This window comes from Lygodium microphyllum, chromosome 12, assembly GCF_053477565.2.
Source record: "Lygodium microphyllum isolate KBCC chromosome 12, Lygodium_microphyllum_v1.1.10, whole genome shotgun sequence".
NCBI classification, from domain to species: domain Eukaryota; kingdom Viridiplantae; phylum Streptophyta; class Polypodiopsida; order Schizaeales; family Lygodiaceae; genus Lygodium; species Lygodium microphyllum.
In genome coordinates, this window is record NC_141146.1 from 32,998,617 (window position 1) to 33,023,584 (window position 24,968).

Sequence of the window (24,968 nt, forward strand, 5' to 3'; positions counted from 1 at the left end):
TCTATGTCTCCAAATTTAGCTTTCAAACCACTATAGAGGGGGAGATATTCCGTTCTGAAGGTATCAAAACTCATTCTTCTGAGGATCGTTGTTGTGCCATCATCATAATAATGCCAGCTTTTGATGGTTTCAATAGTGTATGTTGTGAAGAATACTTTGTCCACCAACTTCTAGTGGGTTGCTAATTGGACAAATAGGAGATTGTAAGTGCACCACGCATCCCACGTGTCTTGCTGCCGAGCATCCACGAACAAATTCCAACTCTTTTCTTTCTTGTTTTCATGAACCTCTACTGACCATGACTCCTAAAGCTTCTTCACAATCTCCCACTTGATGATATCTAGAAACTTCTCAATGAATGCCAAATCTTCCATGAATAGTCATTCTCTTTATTTTTGCACTTCAGTTTGTTCCTAAACAATTTGCTACCAAGATGCACGTCTCTGTTGCTTCAACTGGAAGAGGAAACAGTCCACCACATAGAGCTTGCATCATGATGGTAATATGTTTCCACCATTGTGGGATAAACTTCTTGTAGAAAGTGGCTTTGGAAATAAGAATCTCCAATTCTTCAGTGGTAGAAGGAACTTTGCAAGCATCCATTGAATTCTTCTCTTCTTGGCAATGCTATTTCCTTCTTTTTCAGCCTCTTTTGATGCTTGTTGATGGCAAGTTTCCCCGGCTGAGCACCAAAAACATGGAGCCCCAAGAGAGACACCAAGGAAAAAGGGTTTCTACTACAAGCAAATCTATCTTGTAATATCAACAAGCTTTTGTTTCATTCTTTTGAGAACCATAACAAGGAAAAGAACAAATCTTCACACAACATCATAGTAGATATCTCCCACGGATTTGATAGAATCAACCATAATCTTCAATATCTTCATAGAATCCATCAATAGAATAAGAAACACAAAAGAAAGACACCACTTTTGAATGAAAATAATCACATAGTATTCACTTTTGAATGGAAATAATCACATAGTATTCATCTTTGTTGTCTTCATAGTCCTCTCTCTCAATCTCTCATAGATAGATACATTGTTTTGATAGAATTGGCTATCTCTGACTTTCTCTCTCAATCAATCAATAGTACATCATATCCTCACTACAATACTCAATAATCACTCATAATAATCCTCTCTTGTTCATGGATACCCCTTCCAAAAGGCATGGGAGGTATGAAAGGGCACCAGAGCCACTACAGTGTCTCTTCATAGCTCACTACTGTCACTTCATTTCAGACTTCAACAACTACTTCTTCCATTTGTTTTAGCTCTTTTCAACTTAGATTCATCCTTTCCGAAAGTTGGAAAACTTTCCCAAAGTACATCCTCATATCACAGAATACTTACATAAGATCTACATAACAGAATAGAACATAAACCGAGCAGGAACAGAGGCTCTATAGAAGATCTACAGAGGTTAAACATCAACTAAATAGTAAATATTTAGCTCAACTAAAACCAAATAAACCCATCATAAATCACTCAATAAGCTATCATATAACCTCAAAATTCATCATTCAATATCCCAACCTCACTTACTCAAACAAAACAGAGGAAAACTGAAGAAAACAAAAGCTCAACAGGCTCAAACAAGATCATACAGAAGCTATCAAAATATCATTAGAACCTATCAAAGCAATATATCTTCATAAAAAATATCATGAGCTATAAAAATCAATCCAAATAATTCCAAATAATTTTAAAATCAATAAAAAATCATATCAAATCAATCATTTGGTCCACCAAAAAAACAACAAAATCAGTCAAAAATTTTGTCTTTTTCCACTCTCAATAGGGGACCTTGGTCCATTGGCACTCATCACAATGTTTTACAAATTGTGCTACATCACGGAAAAGTGTGGGCCACCAAAGTTGAGACTACACCACCTTGCGCATTGTCGTGCCTTTGCTAAAGTGTTCTCCACAATGATTTCTCCGTTGCCTTTGCCAAGTACATCATGCATCTCATGTTCGCATACACATAATCATAGTAAGACATCTTACCCTAATCTGTAGAGTTGATTGGCTATCAATTGATAGGGTTATATCTTGAGGATAAGTTGCCTAAGCCAGGTCTTCTCCAATAGGTCTTTTGGGTGGTCTGTGCTCTAGCAGTTGGACTATGTCATCTACCCAGTATGGCATCAAATTGGCTCTAAATAAATCCTTCTCCCTAGATAGGTTCAAAAGATGCACATCTGGTAAGTCGTCTATGGGATACTCTGTCTAGTAGCTTCTCCCATGGGTATGCGGGACATGTGATGGGCCATGTAGCGATGCTTCCCCTTGCATACAACCATGTAGAAGTCAAATTCTAGCAGAAGTAGTGGTCATGTTGGTAGGCGAATTGGATAGTTTGCCTATAATTCCCAAGACAACACCATAGGATAAAGACCGAGGATCTCCCCTTAACACAACCACTAAACACATGATCAAATATTTCTATTCACTCACTCCTCACTAAGACTTCAACTCAACGCTTAAGCAATTTAAACCTTCAAGCTCAAAATTACCATTTTTAGAGAGAATCTGATGCTGAAACAACCATGATAGAGACTTTGACAACACGAGCTTTCAGATTCACACAACTCCTATTTTTTAGGAATGGTAATCCCATGCAGTAAAATGCCCCGCAAAGTATGGTTGCCTAAAACAGTGCAAAATCAGTTGTAGGTCCTTTCTATTCCTCTTGTCTCAGAGCAGCACACATAAATACAAACCAAAAAGCATAGATTACCAAATCTTTATATGGCAAATTTTCATGCCAATTCAGGAGGCTGTAAGCATTTTACTATTGTAAACATTCCATTACTACAACAAAATAGAGTTTATAGTGATATAGCAATGGATAATCATGATGAATTTCATGGGAAACCAAGTCGGTGGCGTAGATGCTGCTGAATTCACCTGTTTTCTCATAGAGCATAGAAATTGCCTCATAGAGCACTACACAGAACAATTCATAACTTTCTAACCAGATCATGGGTTGCCAAGCTTTAAAAAGGAAAGTTGTAGCTCTCTTTCCAATTTATAACTCTCTAGAACAATTTAGAGCCAAATTCTTTGTTCTGCTATCCTAAAATAGCTTTGCACAGCTTATAATCCTAAATTTCTGTGTGCTCTATACAACAAACACAACTTCTCTGTTCCAAGAAGCCAAACTTGCAAACGGGAAGACACTTTCTTTGATTTCAGATTGTCATTTCAGCATATTAGCAGATACATCTCAGCATATCTTGCATTGATGAAGAGTTACAGGAGTTTCAAAATTTATGAACTTTGATTCAGGCTACAAATCCTTCCAAATTTCCACTAACTTGAGTTCAGGCATTCAAGATTTGCCCATAATATATATTCTCTACCACATACCAAGTTTCAGAAGTAGAGATTCTTTACTTCCATTATTCTCTGTTGATGGAAAATCTCACACAAACAACTAACATACATCACTCTCAATATGACGAAGATCAACCCTCTGTTGTCTTTCACTCATATCCACACATTAGAACTTAATTTGCATACTCTCTGCCCTATGCAGCAATAGAAGAAAAAAAGACACACATAAGACTCTTATTACCATCATCTGAAAATCGAGAACTCACATAAACCCATTAGCTTCAACAACCTTGCCATCATGCTTCATGGCTCTAATAACTTCAGCTTCACGATCTCTTTCATCTAAAAACTTCTTCTTCTTCTTCTTCTTCTTCTTCTAAGCGTCAGATTTCTCCCTTCTCTTCAGCCTGCAAGATTCTTCTCTCCCTCTCTCTCTCTCTCTCATGCTTATTGTGTTGTGTCGAACACTTCCTCTTTTCTTTTCCCAAAAAAAAAATTCTTCACGTTTTTACTCTTTCCCCTATTTTACTAAGCTTCCCCTTGCTTCCCCTTAGTTACTAGATGGCAAACATACCCCTTGTTACGTACAATTCCACTCGGGGACTCAAAATTGGAAGCGAGAACACATTCCCTTCTCTTATTGCATGAGGCCCGTGTCTCAAAACTAAAATATCATAACCACATGTCAAACATGCACGGTACCACTTGGGATTCCCATCTATAAACTTGCACGTGCTATTCCACTTGACTCCATGCAACATCATGTCCCTGGTTGCTCATTTTCACTTACCAATGTGGCTATGCATCCAATAGCACAAGGTTTTTTCATGAGACACAACAAAACTTCATGGTCTACGAAGAAATTTAAAGGCGTAGCTAAAAGATAATGGCAAATGTGGAACAATTCATCTCAGTATCTGTGAGTTGTCTACTAGCAAAGCTCACTAGATAGTCTAGTTTATATTCACCAGGCTGGTACAAAATAGCTCCTACGTAAAACTTTGAGGCATCAATATGTACGTGGAAGATTATGGTCCAATTTGGGGCTCTAAGGATTGATGCGGTTGTTAGAGCCTTCTTCAACTCTTCATATATGTGTTGGCATTCCTCGGTCCATTCAAATACTATCAGCAGTTTTGTAGAGTGATCTCGTGATTAGCGCATAGTTCAACACGAATTGCGATAGTACCTTGTATGTCCTAGGAAGCACTGAACTCCGTTATAGTTGATTGGTGGTGGAAGGTCAACAATAACCTTGACTTTCGAGAAGTTAGTGGCAATGCCATTCTTGGACACCATGTGCCCCAAGATGAATCCATGTTTCACCCACAATTGGCACTTAAGGGGCTTCAATGAGAGATGATACAATCTACATCATTCAAAGACTACACGGAGTTTGTTTGTGTGTTCCCTCTAACTTGAGTGAACATAGAGATATTCAATGAACACTTCTAACTCTCGCCTAAGAATGTCCTTGAAGATGGCACACATGAGCCATTGAAATGTGGCTGGTGTGTTTGTCAGCCCCTTGAACGGCATGACTATGTAGGCAAAGACGCCCCACTCGGTAGTAGTGAATGTAGTCTTATGCCTGTCATCAGGATGCACTTGCACTTGATTGTAACCTGAGAAGCCATCCTGGAAACTGTAGGCTTCTTTACCAACCACTCTCTTGAGCATATGCTCAGTGTACACTAGTGAACACTTGTCTCTCTTCATTGTAGCGTTGAATTTCTTATAATTGACACACACTCTGATTTTTCCATTTTTCTTCAGGACGATTACAATGGGCAAAACCCAAACTATATGCTCGATTTCATAGATCAATCCAGCTCTTAACAGCTTGTCTATCTCCTCCTTGACTGCATGAGCATGCTTGGGATTCATCGGATATGATCGCTGCTTGACTTGCGTTGTGTTTGGTGTCATAGGAATATTATGAGTCAATACACTCAAATCTACCCCTTTAAGATCGTCTCGTCGAGGGACCAAGTGAATATGTCTATGTACTCTCATAGGAGTGCAATGATATTTTCTTCTTTTTGCTTGACCAATTCGTAAGCTATGAAGACAAGTTGGGGTTTCTCCCCTTCCCTAGCCAAGTCAACAACCTCCCTGACTTTGGTAGGGCCTTCTATGGGTTTGTTTTCTTGTCCTTGCCTCTTGGCACCAAGCAAGATCACTACTCGCCATTCTTGAATTTCATGAATCACTTTGGTAGATCTTTCAATTTTTTCTACTTCTCAGCCTTTGAGTCCCTAGGTTGTCTCTTTCTCTCCTCCCTCAGCATTTGCACCTTAGGTGGACTGGTAGGTCCCCTTTGGTGCATTTTCTCTTAGTTGGTTGGGGTATTTTAGGATTGCTATATCTGAGCTTACCTCTTTGAATCAGAATTGAACTCTCCTTCTTTGCTAAAAGAGGGAATCTCTCTTGGTGGTTGTAGCTTTGAAGGTGATTCCATTATAAATAGCACTACGACACTTGGTTTGTCTATGCGGTACTACTCGAGGTGTAGATGCATCCCTTGACTTGAGTGTTGCGCAAATGAAAAAATGTACTCACACTAGAGAGCTCATTGATTTCATCTTCTAGGATGGGCTCAACATCCTTCAAGTGCTCTTGGACTTCTCTCACCCACTCCTTGACCTTATCTATGGCTTTAAGCTAGCGCTTTGGGTTGTGGCACTCCCCTTTTCCACAGTCTTCTAAGCAGATGTTTCTACTTTTGCGTCCATGAACTTTTTCCGTGCAATTAGTATCAAGGCACTCTCAATCTTAAGCATGAACTTCACTTTGGTTATCTTCTTCCTTTGCCTATGGCTCCTTTTTCCTATTGAGGCTACATCTAGATTATTAGGCCCTAGTAGTGATATGCCAGTTCACTTCGTCTATACTAGAACATACAAAGGGATAGGTATAGCCTCTTTGTCGAGTGTTTCTATTCTAAATAGCCCCAATGGTATTGATGGCATGATCACTGAACTAGAGGGTGATTTTTGTCTAGGGAAATCAGCAAATAGATGGGCGATTCCATAGTTTGGGCATCTACGGTCAACCTTCTCTTGATTGGCTTGCTCCCACTTACGACAGTGTAAAGAAATATGCATTGGGTGATCACAAGTGGTCACAAGTCCAACATGCAATCAACTCTTGGGTCTGCCCTCCTAGGCCTCTACCCCTACCTCTACCTATTGCCATCACGAGTAGCACTGGTTGATAGTCCATGATAATAGGATCGCCCTCTTCATCCTAGGAGACGTAAGGGTTTACATATGCTTCCTCATCATTTGGCTCCTCCACATAGTGGACTGGAGCATCACTCAGTGTGTGGGTTATGAAAGGTCTAGGTGGCCTAGGTATGCCTATGAGATTAATCTCCATTCTAGGGATGGCTACTTTCACGTCATTAGGTGTTGCAAGAGCCAATGGGACTCCACTTCCAAAGAAGTTTGGTGGCCTATTCCCCAGTTATGGATGGGCATATTGAAGTCTCCTTGGTAGTATGTAATGCATATCATCATAGCCAAACCTGCCGCAATCAGTGCAAGGTTGAGATCGAGGGTCCTGACATTCTACTGAAAGGTAGTTTTTGCCTCAATGCATGCATTGGACATGTGGGTGTGTAGGTCTTCTCACCATCTCTTGTAGCCTAGAAAGCTCCAACTTTATCTCTGCTAGCTCTTGGCTTTGATCAACACTTTTCCCTTTGTCTTGGGCACTTGGGACTGATCGTTCACTAGATGTTGTGGCTTTCTCTGAGGATCTAGAATTAGTATTATCTCGGTTTGAGCTCTTGGAACTTCTCTCCTTGAGCTAGTCATCCACTTGTATGTCTCTTCGAAGACCCTAGCTAGTACATCTCTCTAAAACTTGAGTTTCTTGCTAAGGCCTTGTAGAATTCCTCAATGTAAATTTAGTTTATAAACGCTATGGAGACCGCTTTTTTGTTGGGTTGTTCATTATAGATGGGATTCTCTTAAAGAGACTCTGCGCGTGGATAATGTAATCCCTAATATCCTCCTTATCCTTTTGATTGACGTTCATCTATCATACTATGAAGTTGTCAAAACCTCTTGATGAAGAGATCCTTGAGTTCATCTTTCAAGTGCACTTCAAGTGTCAAAAATAATATGAGGTGTAAATACTAGATGAACAATGTAGGTCTCGCTCTACCCTCATTTTGGTTTAGGCAAAATATGGCTCTAAGCACGATTGGTGGCCACTCTCAAGGGTGTTGGAAGACGGGGAGAGAGACAGAGTGGAGCAGAAGATGAGTCTTAGCTCATTGTTGTTCTTCTTTCATTATTCTTCCATCATACTAACTGAAAGAGACTTACACACATAGGTATGACTAACCAATACTAATTGTGGTTAAGTCACTGACTACACCAACTTATTGAATGTCACACATGTGTGTAGCTGTATCCAGCTAATGTTAGCAATCCCACACATAAAGATAGACTGACTAAAGAGTAATGGGAGCTTGATATTCTAACACTCCTCTCAAGCTCAAACCATCTAATAAACTCCAAGTAGCTGTTTGAAGTATATGAACTTTTCTTTACCAAGAGACTTAAATATGTATACTACCTAGTCTTCAGTCTTCACATGAATCAAGTCAATTTGCCCTGTAAGAATCATTTCTATGATGAAATGGTAGTGAACCTCAATATGTTTGGACCTAGCATGGTAGATAGGATTGCTAGCTAACATAACACTACTGCGGTTATCAAAATGCAATCTCACTCTGCTTTCCAACTGTATTCCCAAGTCTTTTAGTAGTTTCATCAACCGAGTTGCTTCACAAGTTGCTAAAGAAGCTTCTCTGTACTATGCTTCTGTACTAGAAAATGCAACAATAGGCTATTTCTTACTCTGCCAATTGATCATATTGCTACCCAATCCAAATGCATAACCACTGGTTGACCTGCTATCATAAGCACAACCAGCCCAATCAGCATCAGTAAACGCTGTCAAGTCAAGGGATTTTCCATATGCATTAAAAAATCCATAATTTGTAGTACCCTTTACATATCTTATGATCCTCCTGACTGCATCTAAATGTGGTTTGCGAGGCTTCTACATGAACTGACTAATTAGTCCCACTGCATAACATAAGTCAGGATGGGTAATAGTCAAGTGTATCAAGCTTTCCACCATCTATCGATACATGCTCACATTCTCTATGTCATTCCCAACATCAATATGTAGCTTGACATTCGAATCAAGAGGTGTCTCCATAGGCTTGTATTCAGCCATACCATAATTCTGCAACATGTCATTAGCATAGTACTTCTGTAGACGTAGAGACTACCTTAGTCCCAAGAAATACTTCAGCTCACCAAGGTCTTTGACTCTAAATTCAGCCTGTAAACATGATTTAATTTTGACAATGCTCTCTTCATCATCTCAAGTGATGATAAGATCATCTACATAAACCACCAGAAACACATATCCATGATTTGTCTTCTTCGTGAACAGACTGTGATCTGCATCACCCAATCTAAATCAATGTTGCAATAAAAAACTACTGATCTGAGCATTCCATGCTCTAGGTGCCTGTTTCAGTCCATATAAAGCCTTTTTCAGCTTACATATACGTGTAGGAAAGTCTGGGTGAACATAGCCTTCTGGTTGCTCCATATATACTTCCTCAACCAAATCACCATTCAAGAAAGCATTCTTGACGTCCATTTTCCATAATATCCAGCCTTTGCATACTGCCAAAGCAATGACAGTTATGATTGTTGCCATTTTAGCCACCAGACTAAAAGTCTCCTCATAGTCAAGGCCGTATTGCTGTGCATATCCTTTTGCAACTAGCCTGGCCTTATAGCGTTCTAACAAACCATTTGACTTGCACTTAACCTTGTATACCCATTTGCAGCCAATGGAAACTTTGCCTTCAAGCAACTCAACCAATTCCCATGTCTCATTTTCAGCTAGGGCTGCGTATTCCTCATCCATGGCAGCACACAAGTTATCATCTGTAACTGTCAAGAATCGCATGGTGGGGGGACTTGCTTAAGCTGCTGCGCCAAACACACACTGTATACACAAGAGGAAGCTCACTCAAGAACACAAGAAGAGAGATGGAGGCCAAAACGTTTTCTTGCTGGTTTCTTCTTCTTCTTCCACACACTATACAATGTACACAAAGTATAGATAAGATACAACATAAAGGAAAGTGGCCTACTAAGTCAAAGAGTGCATAACCGACTACACTAATCGACTGGCGCTATGTCTTTGCCAGGTGTAACAAACTAAATATAATAAGTGATAAGTCAGTGGCCATGTGAGTATCATAATGACCACCAATGTGCTAAGTGTAGATGTGCGAACCCATCTAGCCAGGCAGTCCATCATCAATGTCCACACATGCTGAGCTTGCCATCTCAACACTCCCCCTCAAGCTCAACTCTATCTTTGAAACTTCAAGTAAGCTTCGAAACTTTCGAAGCTTCTCTGCACCCAATGTCTTTGTGAAAATGTCAGCTATCTGATCTTGTGTGCTGACATATACCAAGTCAATCTCTCCTGCAAGTACATTCTCTCTCACAAAGTGGTAGTGCACCTCAATGTGTTTTATTGAACACTGGATTCCTAGCTAGCTATATGCTGCTCATGTTGTCACAATGAATGACAACTAGAGCATCTCCTTGCACATCCAAATCACCTAATAACTTTTGCAACCATACCACCTCACATGCTACCATAGCAGCATCTCTATACTCAGCCTCTGTACTCGATAAAGCAACTGTAGGTTGCTTTTTGTTGCTCCATGTAACTGCTGCACTACCAAGGGAAAACATGAACCCACATGTAGATCTTCTATCTGACATGCTACCAACCCAATCTGCTTGTGTATCCAAAGACCTGTATGTCCTTACCTGCCTCATAAAAAATTCCATAATGTAAAGTGGACTTCACATACCTCAATATACATCTAACTGCATCCAAATGAGGCTTTCTAGGCATCTGCATAAACTAACTGACAAGGCCATTTTCATAGCTCAAGTCTGGCCTTGTGATAGTCATGTAAATCAAACTCCCTACTATCCTCCTGAACATAGTAGGGTCTTCTATCTCATACCCAACGTCAACACTCAGCTTCACATTTTGCTCCAATGGTACTGAAAGAGGCTTACATGCTATCATACCATACTTGGATAATATATCCAAGTTATACTGCCTTTGGGATAGCCATATACCATCATCACATCTGATCACCTCAATACTAAGAAAGTATCTCAGCTCACCCAAATCTTTCATCTCAAACTTCTTCTTCAAGAAGTCCTTAACTTCAACAATCCATTTGTCACTGTCACCTGTAATAATCAGGTCATCCACATAGATGACTATGATGATCAAACTTGCATCTCCCTTTCTCACATAAAGTGAATGATCAGCATCAGAAACACAAAATCCAGTATTGACAAGATACTCTCCAATCTTGTCAGACCATGCTCTAGGTGCTTGCTTCAGCCCATAGAGTGCCTTCTTTAACCTGCACACATATGTGGGATGCTCTAAATCCTCATAACCTGCTGGCTGCTCCATATATACTTCTTCTTGCAATTCACCATGCAAGAAGGCATTCTTAACATCCATTTGCTGCAAACTCTAACCTTTGGCTGCTGCCAAGGTAATCACACACCTAACAGTTGCCATCCTAGCAACTGAACTGAATGTCTCTTCATAATATATGCCATATATTTGAGCATAGCCTTTTGCAACTAACCTAGCCTTATACCTGGTAACTGAACCATCTGTATTATGCTTGACTTTGTAAACCCACTTACAACTAATAGCTTTCTTACCCTTAGGTAAGGGTACCAAATCCCAAGTCTTATTGACTTCTAATGCAGCCATCTTCTCATCCATTGCTACATCCTAATGAGCATGACCAACAACATCCTCAAAACAAGTGGACTCAACGTCCTCAACTAGTTTTACCATATAAGCATAGTGGTGAGCTGCATAACCTTCAAAACCAAATCTTTTAACAGGGTATCTGACCCTGCTAGATCTTCGTACCACTGGATCACTCAATGGAGCCTTTACGTTACTATGAGCTCTCTCTACACCTGGCGTCCTAACTGAAGGAATACCAAGCTCATCATCCAAACTCTTCGAACCACTAGAATATCCATCCAATCCCAAATGACTGGTAGATGCATCATTACCATCGAACACTTTCTTCTTTCCTTTGTCCTTCCCTGCAACACTTATAGATCCACTTGAAGGTGTGGGGATACTCTTTAGTCTCCCAGACCAAGGGCTCACTGTAGGTGTAGTACCAGATGATGTTTCTGGTCCACTAAGACTCCGTGATTCTTGTTTATCTTTCTGCACATAGCTGTCTAGATCATTATTATCATCCAAAATATCACCAGTAGGTGTATATCAACTTTCTATCTCATCAAAGATAGCATCCCTGCTCACTCTGAACTCACTTGTGACAGGGTTATAACAGTGATACCCTTTTTGCTCGAAAGAGTATCCAATAAAAACAATTTTTTCTGCCTTTGGATCAAGCTTCTTCCATAGCTCATCTGGCACATGAACGTATGCAACACAGCCAAATATCTTCAAGTGCGATACATCAGGCTTCTTGCCAGTAAAGCATTCTTCAGGAGTTATCCCATGAACTGCAGCTGTGGGAGTTCTGTTCATAATGTAAATAGTAGTAAGGACATCCTCAGAACAAAAATGTTTGGGCATATTCTTTTCAACCATTAATGCCCGTGCAACTTCTGCAATATGCCTTTTTTTCTTTCTGCAACACCATTTTGCTGTGGGTTATACCTGCAAGTAAATTGCCTCTTTATCCCATGAGTCCTAAAAAATCCATTGAACTCATTAGAGAGGTACTCTCCCCCTTCATCTGATCTCAAGCACTTTACTTTTAAGCTTGTTTCTGTTTCAACAGCTACCTTAAAAGATTTGAAGAGCTCAAACACATTAGTTTTTTCCTTTATGAAGTATACCCATAACTTCCTTGAACAGTCATCAATAAATGTGACAAAGTATTTGCTGCCACCAAGAGATACATTCTGTGTAGGCCCCCAAACATCTGTATACACTACATCAAGTATTTTTCTACTCACTTCTCTATCATGTGAGGAGGGTTGTCTTGCCTGCTTACCAAACTGGCATGCTTCACAGACTTTATGCAATTCTGTAACTCTAAAAGAAGGCAACCCTGTATAATCCTCTGGACTGTATTAATTTCAGTATTTGCATGTTTGCATGTCCAATACGTTTATGCCATATTTCAATATCTGCAAGTACTCCTTTTCCTTTAGCATACATAGCAGCATCCATTGCAGGAATTCCAGCATCTAAAGTGAACATTCGGCCAACTCTACTTCCTTTTGCGACCAACCTACACTTATAATTAAATTCTTCTACAAAACAATCTTTTGCATTGAATCAGACCTGCAACCCCTGCTCTACCATTTGGCAAACAGATACTAGATTCTTTGTAATTGATGGCACATGTAATACATCTGTCAGCCTCTTTGTCTGGCCATCATACAAGGATAAGGGAACCTTTCCAATATGTGACATTGGGTGGCATGAATCATCACTCGTCTGCACATAACCTGGGTTTTGTAAGTCCTACATCTCTCCAAACCATTCAACATGACTGGTCATATGATTAGATGCACCTGAATTGACATACCATACATCATCATGTGTCCCCTTTTCTGTAACTGCATTCATCATATGCTGCATAACAAACATACACTCATTTTTGTCTTCATTCTGTTGTGAAGACGATGCATAGTTTCCTTGTTGTAATTTACCACTGCGAATATCATCCTTCTTTGCATAGAAATGGGCTACAATATGGCCTATTTTGCCACAATAATGGCAAACAATGGTAGAATTTCCAGAACCTCTATTCTGGCATCCATCTCTTCCTCTAGAGCTTCCCCTATCTCTAAAGTTTCCTCTGCCTCCAAAAACCTGCATTCAACCAAACTGTTGATTGAATTTATTTTGTTGATTATCGCCAGCACGTCCCATACCGCGGCTTGTCGAAGAGGATCTACCACGTCCCCTTCTTAAACTTGAGTAAAATGCTTGGACCTGTTTGCCATTTCTTTCAGATGATCACCCTGCATATTGATCTCTTCAGTAATCATGAGAGAGATCAGCTCATCAAAATTTGAAAATGGCTTCCGTATATATACTGAAGTAACAAATGATTTCCATCCCTTCTCATTGTTAAGACCACTCAGAGTGAATGAAACCAAATCATCATCATCCGGTATTTCATCAATCGCTGCTAAAGCATCTGCAATGCTCCTCACCTTCAACACATACTCATTGATAGACATTTTCCCTTTCTTCAAGGCATTCAACTCTTGCTTGAGTTGAATCTTTTGTGTCTTTATATTTACTGAAAACATGTTTTTCAAAATTATCCAAGCTGCATGTGAAGTTTCTGCATTCCTAATATATCCCAGCATAGTATTATCAATAACTGCAAATAGCTAGTATATCACCTTTTTGTCTTTTGCATTCCACTCTTTCCATGCTTTTAACTGATCTCTAGTCGGAGGGATACCCAGGTTTGGCTCCTTTTCTTCACCTGCAACAAATTCATAAAGGCCCTTTCCAATGAGGAAGTTCGTCACACGGAACTTCCATGAAGGGTAGTTATTCTTGTCGAGCTTCTCAATAATGGGATTTCCACTGTTCTCTTCCATTATCACAAACAAGGATACAACACAGCAAGCTAGTCTTCTGCAATCTTTCACAACACGTGCACAACACTACACCAAGCAACCTTTTTCACTGATTGCTCAATAGTACATGTAATTTGCAACCTGTTTGCAGATAAACCTTATGTTTGCTTCCTGCAAATACCTAAAAAATTATAGATTTGCAATCTGTAACTTGCGCACCCTCTTTTGATCAATACAGCCAAAATCACAGTGTACCGTGAAATTGCTGTCCGCAACCTTGTGGCTCTAAAACGGGGCTTGAAACGGCCTCAGACACCCAAAATAACTGTGGGAAATCCCTTAAGGGCTAATCTACAGAATATACAGTGATCTACTTGCACACCAAATCTCATAGCAATCTGAGATTTTTGCTCGACCCTGCTTTCGGTGCCTCCACAGGCACTATCCAAGAGAGAGAGTGAAAGAATGGGAGAGCTTCTTACCCGTTGTTTGCTTGCTTGAACCTTGCTTCTTCTCCTTCACTTCAGCCTTTGAAATCAGCCTCTCTCAGTGGCACGGCTCTGATACCATGTCAAGAATCGCGTGGTGGGGGGACTTGCTTGAGCTGCTACGCCAAACACACACTGTATACACAAGAGGAAGCTCACTCAAGAACACAAGAAGAGAGATGGAGGCCAAAATATTTTCTTGATAGTTTCTTCTTCTTCTTCCACACACTATACAATGTACATAAAGTATAGATAAGATACAGGATAAAGGAAAGTGGCCTGCTAAGTCAAACAATGCATAACCGACTACACTAATCGACTGGCGCTATGTTTTTGCCAGTTGTAGGTAGGTGTAACAAACTAAATATAATAAGTGATAAGTCAGTGGCTATGTGAGTATCATAATGACCACCAATGTGCTAAGTGTAGATGTGCAGATCCATCTAGCCAGGCGGTCCATCATCAATGTCCGCACATGCTGAGCTTGCCATCTCAATAGTAACTGCATCATCAAACTTTGTAGGATCTTTGTAACCTGTCACAGTAGCCATATATGCATAATGGCGGGCTAAATAACCAGTATATGTAAACCTATCAACTGGTTTTCTAACTCTCTCAAATCTCCGTAAATGTGGCTCACTTTGAGCTTGTCTCTTATGAGGCGGTACATAACAACTCTGCCTTGCTCTAGGTGTCATAATAGACAGAATGCCCAACTCACTATCCAAATTGTCAATGTTAGATGACTCATAACCTGCTGTAAGTGGACTTGTTACATCCTCAAGCATCTTTCTTTTCCCTTATCCAATCTCTCCCTCACTTACATATCTGAGTCAGTGGATGTAGGAGTATGAATCTGCAAGCATCTTAACCAAGGACTTACTATAGGTGACCCATCACCTGTAGGACCACTAATAGATGTACTCATTGTAGGCGTATTTTCAGCATTACTAGTGTTGGCTAATCCATCAATAGCCACTGCAACAGGTTTACCATACCACGATGCCAGCTCATAAAAAACAAGATCTTTGCTAATCAATGTCTCATGTGTAGATGGTACATAACACTTGTAAGCTTTTCAGTATTATGCATAACCAAGGACCACCAAACAAAGCATTATGAGACGAACCCCATACATCTGAATGTACCAACTGCAAGGGTCATGAGGTATTCTATACATGTCTCATAAATGGAAACCGTGCTTGCTTTCCAAACTGACATGCATCACATACATGCCAAAAGTCATGATACTTGAACTTAGATAGTCCAAGCATGATCTCCTTTTGCTGCATAGATTTCAGCTTTTGTATATTCACATGGCCAATCCGCTTATACCATATCTCAACATCTCATATAGCACCATCATCATCATGCGCAAGCATGGATGCTTTCAATTCTAGAATTGATGCATCAAGAGTAAACATTCTACCATCTCTTCGGCCTCTAGAAATCAATTTGCAGCCATTACCATATTCTTCAATAAAGCATCCATCTCTATTAAATCTCACCTCTGCAGATTTTGCTTTGCCATCTGTCCACACCAACTGACAAAAGATTCTTGGTTATTGTAGGTACATGTAGTACATCATGCATACTCTTTTTCTTGCCATCATGCATCAACAACAAAATAATTCCTGTGTGCTGAATGTCATGTTAGGTGTCATCCCCAGTACACACATAACCATGTGAACATGCAACCATCTCAACAAACCATTCTCCATGGGGTGTCATATGATTTGAAGCCCTTGAATCAATGTACCATCTCTCATCTTTGTTTTGCCTAGATGCATTCTTAGACATATGCTGCATGGTAAACAATCTGTCAATCTGCTCATCATGAGCACCGCTAGAAGATGCATAATACCCATGATGTTTGCCCTTTGCCTTCATATCTCCCTGCTTCTTATAACAATCCTTTGCAATGTGTCCATATCTCCCATAGTAATGATAGTCCTTATCTCTGTTTGACTGATCATTTGATTTCCATTAGCCAGATCCACCACCTCTACCATGGGGTGATCTCCCCCTACCTCTAAAGCCACCAGATCCATGCTGGCCCTGTGTATTTGTGCCATGCCGAGCATTCTGTTGATGCTATCCATAAGTGTTTCGAGTGTCTCCTCGACCTCGAAAAGAGCCACGGCCTCTACCACCTCTACCACGCTGGCTAGAGTAAAGAATAGTGTCTCTGCTTTGAGACGTACTAGAACATGTATTCAGCCCAAGCTTAACTTCCTCATGTAGCACTAAAGCAATTAGCTCATTGCAGTCAGGGGATTCAACTCTAACAGAAATAGATATATCAAATGCTTTACACTCTTTGCCAAGTCCATTCAATGTCATTGTAATCATATCATCCTTAGACACTGAAGATCCAATGGTGGCAAGCTAATCTGCTATGCTCTTGATCTCTGTAGTGTAGGCCTGAATGCTTCTGCCATTCCTAGACATGTTATTGAATTGTTGCTTTAGCTGAATCTTTGTTGCATGTGTTACATTTCCATAATTCTTCATGAGTATGTCCCATGCATCCTTTGGGAAACTGCATCCAGTAATTTGTATAACTAGAGCATCTGATATACATAAGGAAAACCAATGTAGTACCTTGCATGCTCTCTCAATCTATAGCTTATGAGCCCTTTTTTGATCATTTGTTAGATTCTTTTCATGCATTTCACGTTCAGCCTCATCACCTTTACATAAGTCCCAATAACCTCTGCCAACCAAAAAATTCTTCATACAAAACTTCCATAAAGTTTTTTTTTTGTTATCCAGCTTTTCTCCCACAATTTGAGTGATATTGTTAGTGCCTTGAGAATTTGCCATAGTTGCAGCTTAGGTATTCAGTGATGTATACAACCTGTAAGTATCTAACTCCTTTTCCTATGGTTTAGGACCAGTGTCCTGCTATTCAGAACAATTTCTTGCAATTCAGGATAGTTGTCTTGACAACTTGCTTGCTGTAAACTATATTCCAACAATGAAAAAACACAATCAACTGAGCATAAACCAAGCTCAAATCAGTTCAAAACATTCTATGGTAGTGGCAAAACATCCCAGCAACAAACCATGTCCATATAAGTATCAATGTTTGTACTGTATACAAGTAGCAGTACCAAATACGGCCAACCCACTACTATAGCCAGCAGTATTTTCTCTGTTAAAACAAGAGTCAATACCTACAGACAATAACCAGTTAATACCTTGGTATAACTAGCAAAAAATTAGTCCAAAATTTGTACTTTCAACACTCACAATATCCCAAAAAGCATCTACCACTCAAGTGGTATGATTCAAGCATTTGTCAGTAGCAAATAATCATCACAGATACTTTAACCCTGTAGATATATTGTTTCCAAATTTAGGACATTAACTAGTTCACTGTTTCCAACCTACAAATAAGCTCCAAAACTAAGCATTTAACACTCCAATATCATGCTCAAATGCATGATAATAAGGGCATATACATTGTTAGGATGAAAGCCACCAGTGCCCTAGAATCACCTGCTATTTATTGCAATAAACAGCTAGTTTGCATAGGTATGTGCTGAATATCTCAAAATCTATGAGGAATTAAAAAAAAACTTTCTTCTACAAAGCTGTAGACCATGTTGAAACGGTCAAGTTTGAGGGCCGTTTCTCCAAAAACTATTTATGTAGCAAGGTATAGCTTCTACAAAAAAATGGGTTGCATGCACAGTCTCCTTTGATGACATTATCTTTAGATATGATGTCTTGATGTCAAATGGCCACTGCCAATCCTTCAGGCTTTAAGCTTTCAAGCTCTGATACCATGTTGGAAGAGAGGGAGAGAGACAAAGTGGAGCAAAAGATGAGTCTCAGCTCATTGTTATTCTTTTTTCATTATTCTTCCATCATACTAACTGAAAAAGACTTACACACATAGGTATGACTAAGCAAGACTAACTATCGTTACTATACTAGCTTATTGAATGCCACACATGTATACAACTGTATCCAGCTAATGTCGGTCGCACACATAAAGATAGACTAACTAAAGAGTAATGGGGGGTTGATATTCTAACAAAGGGTTGGCTAGGGTCTCTACTGCATCTCCCAGCTTGGTTAGGGTGTAATCATTCTGTGGGTCAATTTGGGATGCTAACTGGGGGCGGACAGCTAATAGGTTTGCTAATTGTCACTTCTAGGTCATTAGGTCATAGTTTCTTCTATTTTTTGCATCTGGAAGTTATTTAACTTGTCTATAAGGCTTCTAGAGTTTCCTTGTGCATGGGTCTAGGTTTGTCAGGGTCTGGGGATGTCAAATTTTCCTAAATTTACATTTGGCCCAAGCGGTCTGAATCGCAGAGGTTCGAGTCCTAGAGTTGGCCATGGTCTGAGGCCGAATGGCCGAGTACAAATGGGCCGAGTGATATGTGGCCAAGTGGTCCGAGTGTGAGTAGCCAACTCAGATAAGGCACCCATTCGAGTGGCTAAATAGTGGTCGTCCAAATGGTCAAGTGTTTGAATGGCCAAATGGCCAAAAGGGTTCGGTCAACTACGGTCGTTTGAAGGCCAAGTGCAGTGGCATTTTGCACTAGGAAGGACGAAAAATCGACGATTTGCTCATTTGATGCTTCCTACTCCTATTGACACATTGCATGGGGACTGATCTTCTACACACTAGAAACTAGTGTAACTTACTTGGAGCAAGGATGATGCTCACTTGCAACGATTGGAAGAATTTTTTGGTCTCCCACACCTACAAGAAAACCTAGCTCTCTCCCTCCCTCCCTCTCTCTCTCATTGCTACAAATGCAAATCAGCCTTCACCTACAAGAAAACCTAGCTCTCTCCCTCTCTCTCTCTCTCTCTCTCTCTCTCATTGCTACAAATGCAAATCAGCCTTCACCCCCCTTCAAGTCTTAAACCCCTGATCTAGTGGTTGAGTGTTGCCCCATTCATGCTCTTGACTTGTCAATGGATTTTAACCCCTTTTTTATTTGTTTTTGCCCTGTTTTGGGCATGTTAATAGCAACAACCCTAAACTGATTTGCTTTAATTTCTTGGTCTTATCCTACTCTAAATGCAACAAAAATAAAAAATCAAGTATTGAAATGAATCAACTTAATTGGCTACTCATTAAAAACTCAAAATACTTGCTTCAAAGCTAAACTCCCAAATCTCCTACCTACATCAAGCACCGGTTCGAGGATGAAACCCTACTTCGATGCTTAATTTGAAGCACACAAGTGCTCAAGCTTGAATCAGTGGTCTCGAAAATGGAACCAAAATGAAGTGGGTACTCATGCTTGACCACCAAGACCCATGGATCGCTTATTGATTTAAGTATTTCAAGCGAGCAACTAATGGCTATCTCTCACCTAGCCATGCACACTCTTGATATCCTACAAGTGTAGTGAGCTTACCTTGATGCTTGATTGAGTAGCCTCCTCCCTCAGGCACTCTGGTAGCTCCACGATCTGAGATGCAAGCTAAGTAAGCTTGTTAACCCTCAGACGAACAAGGTGGAAAATCTGGAAAATCTAAAGCAAAAGACAAAGGCGAAGACAAAAGTGAAATGAAAGACGAAGACGTGCCAACAAAAATATGGAAACACATGTAGAAAAGTCCTAAATAAAGAAAAAAGGCGCACAAGAGAAGCGCAAGTTAATACTCATGTAAAAGAGTGTAAGGTGCACCAGGATTTATTTTAAAGAGTGCCGGGCTCTCAGCCATGCAATTTGTAAATGTAGATGGGCGGTAGGAAGGAAGCTAGGAAGATAGTAGGACAATGGGAAAAAGGGCCTAGGCCATGGCCAGCCATGTAAAAAAGGGGATAAAGGGATGATTGCCCAAAAGGGATTTAGGGTTTTGTATATAAAGTTGAAAAGTGAATGAGAAGCTCATTCTTGTGTGTGGCCAAAAGTGGCTCTTCTCCTCTTCTTCTTCTTCTTCTTCTTCTTCTTCTTGCTTGCTTGAGCTTGTGCTTGAGAGAGGGAGTGTGAGAGTGTGAGGGAGTGAGTGTGTGAGGGTGAGGGACCGGGGAGGAGAAGCTCTCCATATTCTCCTCTCTTCTTCTCTTCTCTTCTCTGCTCTTGTCTTGCTTGCGGCAATGGAGCTTGGAGTGTGGAGCTTGCTTGAAGCTTGCACTTGGATCATGGAGCTACCAGAGTATATGGGAGAGGAGGTAACTCGATCGGCATGGAGGTAAGCTCACTACATTCATGGATAGATAGCGCATTGGCTATGTGAGAGGTAGCCATTAGTGCTCGGCTTGGAATGCTTGAAGCAATAAGTGGTCCATGGGTCTTGGCGGTTGAGCGTAAGCTCCCACATTTTGCTTCCATTGTCGGGACCAATGGGAGGGAGTTTGAAGAGGTATTTGATCTCCTTAGAAAGTAAATTTTTGGTTTTTTGGAGTTGAAAAGCATGTTGGAGTAGTGTAGGTATTTGCTTTGTGATTTGGATGCATTAGGGTAGGAAAAATTAAAGAAAAAGAAGAAAAATAAGCATCAGGGTTTTTGCTGTCACAACAAGGCAAGAGGGTTTGATTTGCTTGCCGATTTACATTTTGGAGTTTATTTGCTATTCCAAGTATATATAACTCTTCCCCTCCACCCATAGCTTTGATCTGGAGGTGCGGGTGATAGGCCGTGATCTAAATCGTGTGATTCGAGTGATTTATTATTGTGCCGACAAAAAAACGCACTGCACTCGGCTTGTCCGAGTGACGAAGATTCTAGGCAGAGTCCCAAAATTGGCCCTCGGCCCTTGCTGCCATCTTGATTCGGCCCTTGGCCCTCGAACACCCTCCGCTCGGCTCGTCCAAATCAAGCATTCAGACCAACTTGATATTCGGTCCTCGACCATGCCGACTCAGCCTAACCCCACTCGGACAGTTGCAAACTGACTCGGCCCTCGGACATCCATACTCGAACTAGACGAATTTGACATTCGGACCAGTTACATTTGGCCCATTCTCATTCGGCCCTCGGCCATTCGGATGTTCCGAATTAGGTATTTGGCCTCTGCAATTCCATTGGGCCGAATTTGGATTTTTCTAAATTTTAACATGTAGACCCTGAAACTGATCGAGAGACCATATAGAGCCAAAACCACATCATAGATCTATCATTGGGCTGAAATCAAGAGCAAGTATTTCAAAACTTGGATATAATGGTCCTTCAAATCGTGCATGGCATTTACCATAATGGCCCTATGGGCCGGGGGGGACTGCCCCTCATGGACCCCCGTAGAGAGGGGGCTCTGCCCCCTCCACACCTCCCCCAAGTAGGTTGGAGAGCAAACGCGCACTGTGATCGGTCCTCCAAATTATATCCTAGGATAGTAATGGCTCTACACCAGCATGGATTCTTACTTGCAATAGAGCAACCAAAAGCCCATATCCAAACAAAGACAAACAGAGACCCTAGAACCTCAATGGGCCAATCTAGCCTACAAGGGCAAAAAGGCCATACCACAAAAACATGTTTAGATTGCGTCCGGACTGCATCTAGTCAAAGCGAAATGCAACAACCTCAAGCTACAAGTGCGAGGATGATTAGGCATGACAATCTTGAAGATAGATGCACCTTGAATGACACTGCAGAGATGACCTAAGAAATCAGTGGAGAACCACATCTGGTCGTGTAATTGGGGACTCAAGGGCATGTATCAGAAGGCTTGAATTTACAAGCCAAGACCCGAAAGATGAAGACATAGTACCACTTGCTTATCTTAGGGTCAAACTCACCACAGAAAGGGATCATTGTATAGACACTCTCATCGATGAAGGGGAAGATTTTAATATCTTGACCTATGAAGCATGGACTTTGCTAGGCCAACCAGAGCTCACACTAACTAATGCAACTATTAGTCCATATACGGGGGACACCCACAAGCACTCATAGGAAAGAGAAAAATCCTTGTAACCATTGAAACGGAAAGCTTGCCTATCATATTCCATGTCCCTCCAAATAGTGCTAGTTGTGGAAAGGAAACCCTCCTTCGATGACCCCCGTCAAAAGGGCGACCAAGTGTGAGGCCGACTATGTAGCATAGAGGATACACTTGACACTACCGAGTGTGAGGATAATCACAACCTTTAGTAAGGGTGACCTCATTGAACCTCGAGGGAAAGATAAGGAACATTCCGACATACCAAGCAAGCCTAGTAACGAGAGCAAGGACTTGGTGAAAGAGTTGATAGAAGCGCATGTTGAACAAAGAGAACCAGTGAGCGAGGCCATGCTTGAAATAAGGAGGTCAGGAGGCGATGCCAAGGATAGGCTTTGGACTTACAAATATCATAGAAGACCACAAAAGAAGCCCAAGCCTTATAGATGAAGGTATCAATGGAGAGCCAGCACAACGCCGCGATGGATATCCAAAGCGTTGCTATGTGCTCAAGGGTATTATGCAGGTAACTAATGGATTTGGGTACCAAAACCCCCTGCTAAACCTCCTCTGTTGGCCGAAGGCCAGGACGTATCAAGAGTAAAGAAGCGTAGGAGGAAGTCTAAATGAAAAACCAAGTCTCAAGTCAAAAACATTGGAGTGATCGAGCCCCTCACGATCAAAATCAAGAAACCAAACAGGACTAATCAAAGGGTAGATCCTCAACCTAGCATGCTTGACAAGCAGATATCAGATGTAATTGTTGAGGATACACAAAAGCCACTAGTGCCCAAGGAGCCTTTGGTTTCCCAAGTGGATAACAAGCATCATAGGCACAACATTGCTCAAGGCAAGGCTAAATGCTCAACAAAGCAAATGGTAGAGTCAGCTACAACCACAAGTAAATCTTCCAGCCAGTGTCAAAGCCACTTAGGAGTCCCAAGTCTCCTACACCCTCTTTCCCTAAATGGACACAAGAAGCACAACAATAGTCGTCAAGTGCAGCTGCTCAATCCCAATCTCTACCTCCATCTGAGCTTCCAAATGTCCAAGAGGTGGGACATGACACCACCCGTAGCTCTCGACCCAAGGATATGCCTGTGCAATCCATCGTGGCTACACAAGTGAATGCTCAAAAGGCAACAAGAGACATGACCACTTCAGATCGGCCTAAGGACTTGACACCACAATCCACCAATAGTAGCCAGTCCACTGAACTAGCTGCTACTACTTCCAATCAGGGATCACAACAGTCACAGCCCTTGGCCGTGACAATGCCCCTTGGGGAACATGTCCTTAGCAATTCACCTGTGGTGGATGAGGTGTCACAACCAACATCCTTGACAAATCCAGCACTTCCAAAGCACCTAAAGCCTAGGCTTGAGGAGAAATCTCTCAAAGATGTGGCCAAGGAGATGGTGCATTTGACCAATCAACCTAGTAAGGCTATCCAGTAGGTCGCAGCTACATCCCAAGAGGACACACCAGAGAAAGAGAAAGCTGAGGCCCAACCGAGCACATCAATGTGACCTAGTTCAGGGTCCTAAGTTATTAAGAGATACACCTTCATTGACCAAGAAAAAGAGGAGAAAACAATGAAAACAACAGCAGCTACAAGTGGTTGTTGTGGACACCAAGAAGATGGAGACCAAGAGCATGGAAGGGCTTGGGAATAAAGCATCAAGTCCACTCACTAAGGAACCCATTGCCATCTCTCCTAATAGCGGTGAAACCTTAGACACATTCGTGTGTTTTGATAAGTCAAAGCAACCATTACCATCAACCGTTTCTTCCAACACTCAATCCACCGACAATGAAACTTGCATTGACTAATCAAGAGTGGATACAACACTATCACAACAGGGTGACAAGATTGTACCAGTCACATTCGAGGAGGACCATGACACAATAGTAGTAAGGCCTCAAGAGAAACATGAAAACCTTGAGAATATGAGCAACCCTAGCATTGACCAATCTTGCTCCTCTAGGCATGAGCCCCTAGCTATGCTAAAGCCTAGGGAAACTCTCAGAACCTTGCATGAGATAGCAACAAAGCAAGCCTTCATAGAACGTAGAAGTGTCACAGAGTGCTTGACTGAGTGGGATGCTAAACTCAAATTATTCGCATAGGTCTACATCCTCGCAAACATGGGCACATTCCCTAAGAAGCAACTTGAGAAATACTTGCCATTTCCCCTATCCTGGGAGGAGCAAGGATATCTTAATGAGCACTATGACAAGCTCCTACATGAACGCATGCAACTTATCTCAAACAAGGAGGCTGATGAAGTGTGCTTAACTATGACATTCAACGAAGAGCTTTGTCAATCAAATCTCTTAGAGATAGAGCAACTAAAGCAACAATCAGAGGGTTGAAGTCAATTTGAAAAACGTTGGTTTAAAAAGCATGTTACAATGGCTGAATTGGGAGCCGTCTCAGAGGAGCGATTGGCAAAATGGCGGCAATCTCAAAGAGACCCAACCTACATGGCACAAACTTCCTTTCGAGTACTGACTGCCATTTGGGGTATAGACTTAGTGGGAACTAGCCAAGAAAACTCTCTAACACCATATTG